This window comes from Pelophylax lessonae (genome assembly GCF_965119305.1).
Source record: "Pelophylax lessonae genome assembly, chromosome: 9".
NCBI classification, from domain to species: domain Eukaryota; kingdom Metazoa; phylum Chordata; class Amphibia; order Anura; family Ranidae; genus Pelophylax; species Pelophylax lessonae.
The window spans coordinates 137,396,059-137,407,442 of record NC_138776.1 but is presented as its reverse complement, the minus strand read 5'-3'; positions in this window follow the sequence as shown (position 1 = coordinate 137,407,442).

The window sequence follows — 11,384 nt, the reverse complement described above, 5'->3', positions numbered from 1 at the left end:
TGACTTGTATCTTAGTGTAGACTTCTGGGAAAATTGGTGAGCCAATCACACAAGCAGGAAATGATGTTTCTGGGGTGTGGTCAGTGCACATTCTGTGTACAGAACAGCTCCAGGTAGCCATATTACATTGTATTTTCAGAAAATTACCACATCTTTGAAAAGCCCTTACAAGTCATCAGTTTAGAGTAAATGATAGTCCTAAAATTATTGCTTTCAGTCTGGCGTGTGCAGCAATACATAACATGTGTAACGCAATCACCATTTTCATAGGTTCTCCTGATGTACGCATTTATATTCATATTAAAAGAAAAGTTTGGGTTTCAGAGAAAAAAAAAAAGATTCTTGCCTTGGTGGATGCTTCATCTATCCCCCACTGCTTCCAAGACTAAAGCCCCGTACACACGTACCGATTGTCGGCGTAAATATTCGGCCGACGACCGATCGGCCGATTGTAGGCTTGTTAGTATGATGCTTCCGACAGCCGACAGCGCATTTTCGGCCGAACAGAATCTGTCGTGCAGGCATTACATTTTTTGTTGGCCAACACCAGAACGGCCGATTGTTCGCCAGTCAGTACAGATTTCGGCCGACAGACAGCAGATTTGCAAGACTGGGCATGCTCAGAAAAGAAAAAAGACAAAGAAAGTTAACCATCACATGACATCACTTCTGCAGTCGGCTGTTGTTGGCTGACAAAATTCATGTGCAGTCTTTTGCAGTTTTCAACAGACATGACAGCCCTGGACAAAAGACGGCCGATCGTTTGGCCGACGATCGGTACGTGTGTACGAGGCTTTAGAACTGAGCAAGCAAAGACCGCTTATCTAAAAAAATAAAAATAAATAACAAGGTGATACTAAAAAGTAGGGAGTCCCAACGTGACAGGTAGTGTGTGAAATATGAAATCAGAAGCTTAATGCTGAACAAACTCCTTCAGTGCCTTATAAACAAGCAAAAAATTTGGGGGAGCATACCCATGTATTTCTAAAGCTGGTGCAGCTATGAACCAAAAGACATGTATATTAAAAAAGAAGAATAGCGCACACATGCAAAAGAAGTTACTACCAAATTTGAAGACAATCCATAAATAAAAATGGGGATTTGGTCCCACCATATGGCCATATAGTGCTCAAGCCCACCACTACGTCAAAGTACCCCATTATCATTGGGTCCTACACTATCCATGAAAAAGAGATGAATCCAGCCTTTCTAACCCTTGGAGATAATACTCCTTGCTGGGAAAGATGTGCAAATGCACTACAGGGGACTCCTCCTATATCCACGCACACCTGTATTCTATTAGTGTCCACTATCAAGTGGATATAGGAGGAGTCCCCTGTAGTACATTTGCACATCTTTCCCAGCAAGGAGTATTATCTCCAAGGGTTAGAAAGGCTGGATTCATCTCTTTTTCATGGATAGTGTTGGACCCACTGATAATGGGGTACTTTGACGTAGTGGTGGGCTTGAGCACTATATGGCCATATGGTGGGACCAAATCCCCATTTTTATTTATGGATTGTCTTCAAATTTGGTAGTAATTTCTTTTGCATGTGTGCGCTATTCTTCTTTTTTAATATCCTTCAGTGCCTTCACCACACCAATGTGCTCCTTACCCCTTTGAAATAAAACTCACCAGAACTTGGTTATATAAACGCCTTAACATGAAAGGACATGTTCAGCAGCAAACTTCCGATTTCATCTTTCACACATCACCTGTCACCTTTGGACTCACTACGATCATCCCTGTTTGGACTGTATATATATGAACTTTTTAGGATTACTTTTTAGTTTAATTTATAGCTCAGCCTGTGCTGTCGTGGTCTCTTGCATAAAGATCGCTTATCGCTCATTTCTCAGTCTTCACTGAGCAGAGAGCCAGTGACTGTTAGTCTGGGCTCTGTGCTCTGTCCTTCCAGCTCTCACTGATGTGCTGGGCTGTGGAGGGGGCGGTAGAAGCTTAGCTCGCTTAGAGGCTGATCTAGCTGCCAGTCCAGGCATCTGGGTGGATCCTGACTGTAAAGTCATGATCTTTCTTTCCCAAGCCTGGACTGGCTGAGTGACGTCAGCTGACAGCAGGCTTTAGCCCACTGTCTGCTGATAATGGGTCACAGGAGTGACCTTCTGCACTTCTGAGACCTACAGACGAAGTATAGCCAAAATAGCTTTGGCTATACTTCTTCTTTAAGTACTTGGGTGTAACTTTATTTTTTTTAAAGTTTTTTTTTTTTTTTTCACTTCATTAGTATCACATAGAAGGCTTGCAAGATCACTTTATTCTGAAAGCCAACAGTTGGCTTGCAATGTTTATATTGCAAACAAACAAAAGATTTCCCAGCACACTTACCAGCCAGCCTGCAAAACAACTGTATTAACCATGTGTAACAGTTTATCTTAAAAACAGAAGGTTTTGTTTGCACACATTTGCAAATAGAGAGCATGTGTAAGCTGCACGCCAAGGGACCTCTGTATATACTGCGGTCCTAACTCTAAAATTTACATAGTCTGCATAGTAGGAGCACATATAACAATGGATGGGTTGGGGGCAGGTGTGCATAGAGGGAGCTCACCCCCTCCTTAAAGGGCACACGTGATGTCCAGCAAAAGCACAATGGCAGCAAAGGCATCCAGTGCGTCCCTGCACCCAATTCAACCCCAAATTTTAATAGCCTTTGCAGCTAGGTGCACATGGAAGGGCAACGCATGTCGCAAGCAAACAAAAGATTTTTTAGCACACTTGCCAGCCTGCAAAACAACCGTATTAACCCTAACTGTGTACATTGCAACGTTTACAGCAGCCAGAAGTGTGTGCAAAATACCATGCTGCTGGCTTTGTAGGCCTTAGGTCAATGACAGTGAAAGGGTAAGAGGAAACCTGTCATGGGAGTAATGATATATTTTTTTAGAAGAGATTTATTATTTTAGTTCTAAACATAATAATGTGTATACAAAAACACCATCCATTCCCTTAAAAAAAAAAGTGCATCTATTTTTGGTTTGTGTATGTACTTCAGAGTACAGGAATTTTAGAATAACGCATTGGTAAATTTTCCGCCACAGCTATAAAACTTGTAGTGTATCTTGTTTATCGTCTTTAGGCTTTGATTTTGAATGTCTGCCTCCACAAGGAATATCATTGATCAATGTTCTATGTGCTTTATTTCTCGCTCCGCTCTTCATGTAATGGAGAAAATTTGTTCTTGATTGCTGCTGGATGTGACCCAAGCTAAGAAATCATTCAGCTCTTACTGCTTGTTAATAGTGTATTACACATCACAGACTTGATAATTGCTTTTGTTTTATTTATTTCTATATGTAAATACGTATTGTACAAAGTGCTTTGAAGGACAAAACATGATTGTGTATGTGCGTGTGTATAAATATATATATGTGTGTATGTGTGCAAAGGCATTACTGGAACCTTCAGGGCCCCGATGCAGGAATTAATGAAGGGCCCCCTTGACCTATGGTCCTGGGGCCTTCCCACTGATTCCAGGACTTTTTTACTTCTGGGGCTCTTTATTATGGTCCTGCTGTGGGACCCTTTCAAATGTTCTGCAGTAGGCCCCTTCCTGCCATCTTGAGTAGGGTTGCCATCTTTTTCTTCAAGCCAAACCCGAACACTTTAGCAGCACACAGAAAATTTGTTTGTAGTATACACTATACATATATTTTGTCATTAAATTTAATGACTAGAGTCCCCCCTTGCATCAGAGTCCGCAGAGTTCCCCTTTTACATGGGGACCTGCAGAGTTCCCCTTTTACATGGAAACCTGCAGATTTCCCCCTTTTACATGTGAACCCACAGATCTTCCCTTTTACATGTGAACCTGCAAAGTTTCCCCTTTTTTACATGTGAACCCGCAAAGTTTCCCCTTTTGCATGTGAACCCACAGAGTTTCCCCTTTTACATGTGAACCCGCAGAGTTTCCCCTACACTGTATGGGAGGACTCTGCAGACTCTGGTGTAAAGGGAAACTCTGATATTATGGGGTCTCTGGTAACAAGAGCCCCCCACATACATCATAGTTCCCAGCATTCCCCTTTAATCAGGGTTCCCAGAATCCCCCTTAGTCTGTGAAGGCCCCCTTACATCAAAGTCTGCAGAGACCCCCTTACATCAAAGTCTGCAGAGACCCCCTTACATCAGAGTCTGCAGAGGCCCCCTTACATCAAAGTCTGCAGAGACCCCCTTACATCAGAGTCTGCAGAGGCCCCCTTACATGAAAGTCTGCAGAGGCCCCCTTACATCAAAGTCTGCAGAGACCCCCTTACATCAAAGTCTGCAGAGACCCCCTTACATCAGAGTCTGCAGAGACCCCCTTACATCAGAGTCTGCAGAGGCCCCCTTACATCACAGTCTGCAGAGGCCATCTTACATCAGTCTGCAGAGGCCCCCTTACATTAGAGTCTGCAGAGCCCCCCCTTACATTAGAGTCTGCAGAGCCCCCCTTACATTAGAGTCTGCAGAGCCCCCCTTACATTAGAGTCTGCAGAGCCCCCCCTTACATTAGAGTCTGCAGAGCCCCCCCCTTACATTAGAGTCTGCAGAACCCCCCTTACATTAGAGTCTGCAGATCCCCCCTTACATCAGAGTCTGCAGAGCCCCCCCTTGCATCAAAGTGCACAGAATTTCACTGTAAGGGGGAGCTCCGTGAACCCTAATATAAAAAGGAACTCTGATGGAAGGGGTTACATAGTTACATAGTTAGTCAGGTTGAAAAAAGACACAAGTCCATCTGGTTCAACCAAAAAAACAAAAAAAAAAACAGTATTGAAAACCCTACCATACAATACCCGCAGTTGATCCAGAGGAAGGCAACCCCCCCCCCCAGCAAAGCATGATCCAATTTGCTACAGCAGGGGAAAAAATCCTTCCTGATCCCCCACGAGGCAATCGGATATTCCCTGGATTAACTTTACCTAAAAAAATTTTTTAGGACCCATTTATATTATGTACACCTAGGAAAGAATCCAGGCCTTTTTAAAGCAATCTAGTGAGCTAGCCAGAACCACCTCTGGAGGGAGTCTATTTCACATTTTCACAGCTCTTACGGTGAAGAAACCTTTCCGTATTTGGAGACAAAATCTGTTTTCCTCTAGACGTAAAGAGTGCCCACTTGTCCTCTGTGTTGACCTTAAAGTGAACAACTCAACACCAAGTTAACTATATGGACCCCTTATGTATTTATACCCCCTTAATCCCCCTTAATCTACTCTTCTCAAGAGAGAATAAATGCAGTTCCTCTAATCTTTTCTCATAGCTGAGGTCCTCCATGCCTCTTATCAGTTTGGTTGCCCTTCTCTGCACTTTCTCCAGTTCCCCGATATCCTTTTTAAGAACTAGTGCCCAAAACTGAACTGCATATTCTAGACGAGGTCTTTGTAATGATCTGTACAGGGGCAAAATTATATCTCTCTCTCTGGAGTCCATGCCAAGAAAGCACTTGCTTGCTTTGGAAACAGCAGCTTGGCATTGCATGCTATTATTAAGCTTATGATCTACCAGAACACCCAGATCCTTCTCCGCTATGGATTCTCCCAGTTCTACTCCACCTAGTAAGTATGATGCATGCATATTCTTAGCCCCTAAGTGCATAACTTTACATTTATCAACATTAAACCTCATTTGCCACATAGTTGCCCAATGAAACAGTGCATTGAGGTCAGCTTGTAAGTTGGAGACATCCTGTAAAGAAGTTATTCCACTGCAAAGCTTGGTGTCCTCTGCAAAGACTGAAATGCTACTTTTAATCCCAGACCTTATATCATTTATAAAGATATTAAAAAGTAAGGGTCCCAACACTGAACCTTGGGGTACACCACTGATAACTTCAGACCATTCAGAGTAAGAATCCTTAACCACTACTCTCTGAATTCTATCTTTTAGCAAATTTTCTATCCAATTACAAACCAATCTTTCCAAGCCAGTAGACTTTACCTTACACATTAGCCATGTAACTATAAATTGGAGATAAATATCCACGATTTTAGCAGCGCAAAATTACTACATATTACAATTAAAAAAAAAATAAAATGCAGAGAGGGCTCTCAGTGCTGGCTTTAGGCAGTGTAACAGACACTCCCTGCTTACAGTTGCACATAGCAACCCCATCGTGGATCCACAGACCGGGCTTTTGACCCCCCCCACAGTGGCAGAATGCCAGAGCCCAGTCGCAAATGCGACTGCTGCGACCCTGGTAATTCCGACACTGTGTGTGTAGTATACTATATGTTTATGTACAGTTTGTGTTTACGTGTGTATGATTAAGCAGGACCAAGGACATTTTATAATAAATATTTTAAGCATTAGAAAGAACATATGCACATTCAAAAAGAATCAGGTGGTACATTACTCATGAAGACCAAGGAATAAAGCATTTGACACTGAATAACTGAAAAAGTAATCTCTCAAGTAACTCAATTTATGTAAATGTTCTGTCCTATCTATATGTGTTCCCTTCTGCACAGATTTTTAGGATTCATGTATACCTAAACTGAAGTGTCTACGGTAGTGGGTGAGTTAGTAAGGGGGTGCTGGGTTTAGGGATCGACTGATTAATCGGTGGGACCGATACTCACTTTTTTTTAAAGATTCGGTTTCAGCCACAAAATTACCAATATTACCGATATTGCTTCAAAGGGTTGTACCGGGGTGATGCCTGCAGCTAGAGGCATCACCCTGGTACTGTTTCTTTTCTTTTTTTTTTTTTATTTGGGCTGACGGTCGACTTTTTTTTGGTAACAACCGATGTGGCTAAACAGGAATCGGCTCTGATCTGGTCTCCGATGTAGTAACCCGGAAGCAATGTCATAACATCACTTCCAGTTCTTACTGGAGCCTTAAAGGCGCCCGATTTTTAAAAAAATAACCATATTCAAAATAGCCATTTTGAATGCTTTTAAGTGCAGAGTAGGGGTTTGGGGTCTTATAGAAACCACATTCCTCCATAAAGAGTACCTGTCACTGCCTATTACTGTCACAAGGGATGTTTACATTACAAAAAAAAAAGTTAAAAAGGGCAGTGTAAAAATAAAAAGTTTCAATGTACAGTCATGTTGGAACAGGAAAGGGCCTGCACAGAGTCTTGACCTGATAGAACACCTTTGAATTAGAGCGGAGACTGCGAGCCAGGCCTTCTTGTCCTACATCAGTGCTTGACTTCACAAATGCGCTTCTGGAAAAATGGTCAAACATTCCCATACACACTCCTAAACCTTTCTGGTCAGCCTTCTCAGAAGAGTTGAAGCTGTTCTAGTTGCAAAGGGTGGGCCCAATCAATATTAAATATTGAACCCTACGGACTAAGACTGGGATGCCATTAAAGTTCATGCGTGTAAAGGCAGGCGTCCCAATACTTTTTGTAATATAATGTATATACAGTTCCATAGTTTGTAGATGCTTAAACTTTCACACAAACCTATTATTATGCACTTTTGGGGATTTTAAGAAAGAAATGTATTTTTAATGGAATATGTTTTATTATAAAAATGTAATTATATTGTATTTTTTTTTTTTTTTTTTTTAATTTTCGTCCTTTTTCATTTAAAAAACAAAACAAAAAATCCAGTGGTGACTAAATTCCACCAAAACAAAGCTCTATTTGTGTGAAATTTTTTTATAAATTAAATTTGCATACAGTGTTGCATGACCATGGTCAGGTCATAACCTGGTCACGAATTGGGTAAAACCCTCCAGAGGTTAAGTGGCTAAGTTACTTATCCCAGTTTTAGAGCCGGCTCACACTGAGGCGACACGACTTCGGGGGGGCGACCTGTGAAGTCGCGTGCACCGCTGGGCACCGTGACTTCGGCGCGACTTGCAGGGACTTCACATAATGGAAGTCTATGCAAGTCACTCCCAGGTCGCACCAAAGTAGTACAAGACCCTTTTTCTAAGTTGAAACGACTTGTGTCGCTCCTATTAGAACGGATCCTGTACTACTCAATGGACCACGACTGACCGCGACTTGTCAGGCTGACAAGTCGCCTGACAAGTCGCGGCAGTGTGAATGGGCTCTTACACATGATCGTGTATCGATCTGTTGGACAACAGGATACAGTTTATTTATTATTGTTACATAGTATTTTTAAAATTTGCTACATTTATTTTTCTGCCTATTACTGAGTCCCCTCTGACACAACCACATACCGTATATACTCGAGTATAAGCCGAGTTTTTCAGCATGTTTTTTCATGCTGAAAATGCACCCCTCGGCTTATACTCGAGTCACTGACTGGAGTGTCTTTTTAAAAATGGCGCCGCTTGGCGCCGACGTGTCACTGCGCATGTGCCGCATGGCCGGAAATAGCCGAACGTGTTCGGCTTTTCCCGAGCATCGTGGCGCATTTGCGGTGACGTATGGCGGCGCCGGGTGGCGCGATTTTTAAATCGAAGACGGCGCCTCACTGACAGGTAAGTGAGATGCCTCCGCAGCCCCTGTATTTCCTCATGCAGTGCTGCGGGCATGGTACAGGACATTCTTCTGTACCATGCCCGCAGCACTGCATCTCCTGTGCCATGCCTGTAATTACTGTGCCATGCCTATACCTACTGTGCCATGCCTATACCTACTGTGCCATGCCTATACATACTGTGCAATGCCTGTACCTACTGTGCCATGCCTATACCTACTGTGCCATGCCTATACCTACTGTGCCATGCCTATACATACTGTGCCATGCCTGTACATACTGTGCCATGCCTGTACTTACTGTGCCATGCCTATACCATCACCTGTACTATGCCTATACCATCACCTGTGCCATGCCTGTACCATGACCTGTGCCATGCCTGTACCATGACCTGTGCCATGCCTGTACTGTGACCTGTGCCATGCCTGTACCATGACCTGTGCCATGCCTGTACCATGACCTGTAACATGCATGTACCATGACCTGTGCCATGCCTGTACCATCACCTGTGCCCTGACCTGTGCCATGCCCTTACCATGACCTGTGCAATGCCTGTACTATGACCTGCGCCATCTCCTGTACCATGCCCGCAGCCCCTATTTTGTGTCTCGTGGTGGTCCAGTTGGGTCCAGTAGCTGCAGCATTTCCCACCCTAGGCTTATACTCGAGTCAATAAGTTTTCCCACTTTTTTGTGGCAAAAGTAGGGGTCTCGGCTTATATTCGGGTCGGCTTATACTCGAGTATATACGGTATGCTCCCTAGTGGTTGGCAATATCATTGCAGATGACAGTTATTTCTCTGGGTTCTATTCTGATCAATTTCTTTCATGTGTATTAAAATGGTTCTAAAGCCTTAAGGTTTTTCTCCTCCTCCACATTCTATGTATGAAGGTGAAAAAACCTTCTGTTCTGCAGCATTCAACCCACCCCCCTCTCTTTTCTTACCTGAGCCTGATCTTATTCAGTGTTGTGAGCGAGTGCAGCGACTCCTGCAGCTGTCTCACTCCTCATTGGGCAGATTGATGGCAGCGGGAGCCAATGGCTGTCAATCATATGCTGTGACATGGGGTGAGGCGGGGCCAAGTCCCACTGTCTGTGTCAAAGGATGCAGCAGCGAGGCTTGGGAGCGAGCACACCCGGGTACCCCCATGGAAAGTGGCTTTGTTTTAGGGGGAGAAATTCGGGTGTGTGTGCTAGGAATTGGGATTCATGGAGATTTGTGTTGGGAGGGGGATGGGAGGAGAGTATTTGTGCTAGAAGGGTTGATTTGAGGGGTGTCTGTGTTGGAAAAGGTTATATGGAAGAGTAATTTGTGCTAGTAGTGATGATGGGGGGGGGGGTGTGCTAGAAGGGGATGGGGTGGGAGGTACTTGTGCTAGGAGAGGGATTTGGAGTGGGGGGGGGGAGAGAAAATGTGTACTCTGAGGGAAAATGTGAGCAGTGGAGAATTTATGCTAGGAGGGGTGATTTTTTTTTGGGGGGGCCGGGATTTTTGCTGGGAGGGGGGATTTCAGCAGGGGGGCAGATTTGTACTAGAAGGAGGGGGGGTTGATGCTTAGGGGATAATCATGCACATTGGTGCCCAATTTATTAATTTATTTATATATTTTCTTTGGGGGGGGGGGTGGTTTGCTGATACTTAATCCTCTTACATCTTGATGGGGGGAGGTGTCGTTTGACACGTTTGCCCTGGGCTCTAGGTGACCTTTTCCCAGCACTGGTGCTGCTTAATACAACAGGACTTCATAAATAAAAAACCTCTCCCTGAGAACAACAGGTTGGTAGAAACTGCTCTAGTTTCCTTCAGTTTGTTGCATTGACAGTACTTTATGCAGCTTTAGAAATTCCTTATTCCTGTCCCCCTTACTGAATCACTTTTTGCTGATGCAGCGGCTGCATAGACAGTCACATATCAAAATGTGACATGTGAGCAGGAGCAGGTGCTTAGAACCCGAACACACGGTATCTGCATTCAGATACGTGCAATTGTGACTGTGCAGCCTCTGCGCCTGCATCGACTTCTACCAGCTGCCTGCATGCAGCTCTGAGGTGGATGCAGATGCAGCAAAAGGCAGCTCAACAAGAACGGGTCTGAATGAACCCTGATCCCAAATTTGTTAGATGCTGCACATATACAGTAAAGGAAAAGTTTACATTTCTATGTTTGTGATTAAAGTTCTACATAGCCCAAGTCTGAAGATGAGAAAGTTTTAATGCATAAAATGGTTACATGCTCAAAGGTGGGGTTTTTTTTTTTTTTTTTTTTAGTACTTTTATTAAATGCAACGCTAGAGTCTGGATAAAGGGTTTGGCGCAGCACTAAACATCTGGTAGTTAACATGAATCTGTGCACACTAAAGTATTTTCATATTTCAAACAACCTGTAAAAGCACTGTTAATGTTTTTGTCAGCTGCATGTTTTCAGTGATGAAAACTAATTGAAAAAAAAAAAAATTCAGTTTCAATTCAGATGATCGAGAGAAGTAGAGTTTAAGTTGCTGTTTTTTTATGTTTTTTTTTTTTTATTATAGTTTAACTGCCAGTTCACACATATGCGATGTCAGACATCGCATGTGATTCTCATCACACTGCTGTGCAAACCACATGCGATGTCTGTGCGATGTGAATTTAGCCATGCAGATTGCATGGCTGAATTTGCATCGCAGTCGAACCAAAGTCACACAGGACCTTTTTTTTTTTGGACCGCACCAGAATCCGATCGCATGTTCACACCTATGCAATCAAATTCCTGTCCGAACTGACAGTTCGCACTGTGATATGCAAACTAATCTGGGGGGTGTTGTTAACTTTGTATTGAAAATCTTAAAAACAGTGCTGTGCCAGATATAAACCGTAACGAGATACGATTTAAAATGCATAAAAAACATTCATGTCTTAGTGAAAAAAAAAAGTGCAATGTGACAGGAGTTAAGCCTTGTACACACGATCAGATTATCGAACGATCTTTC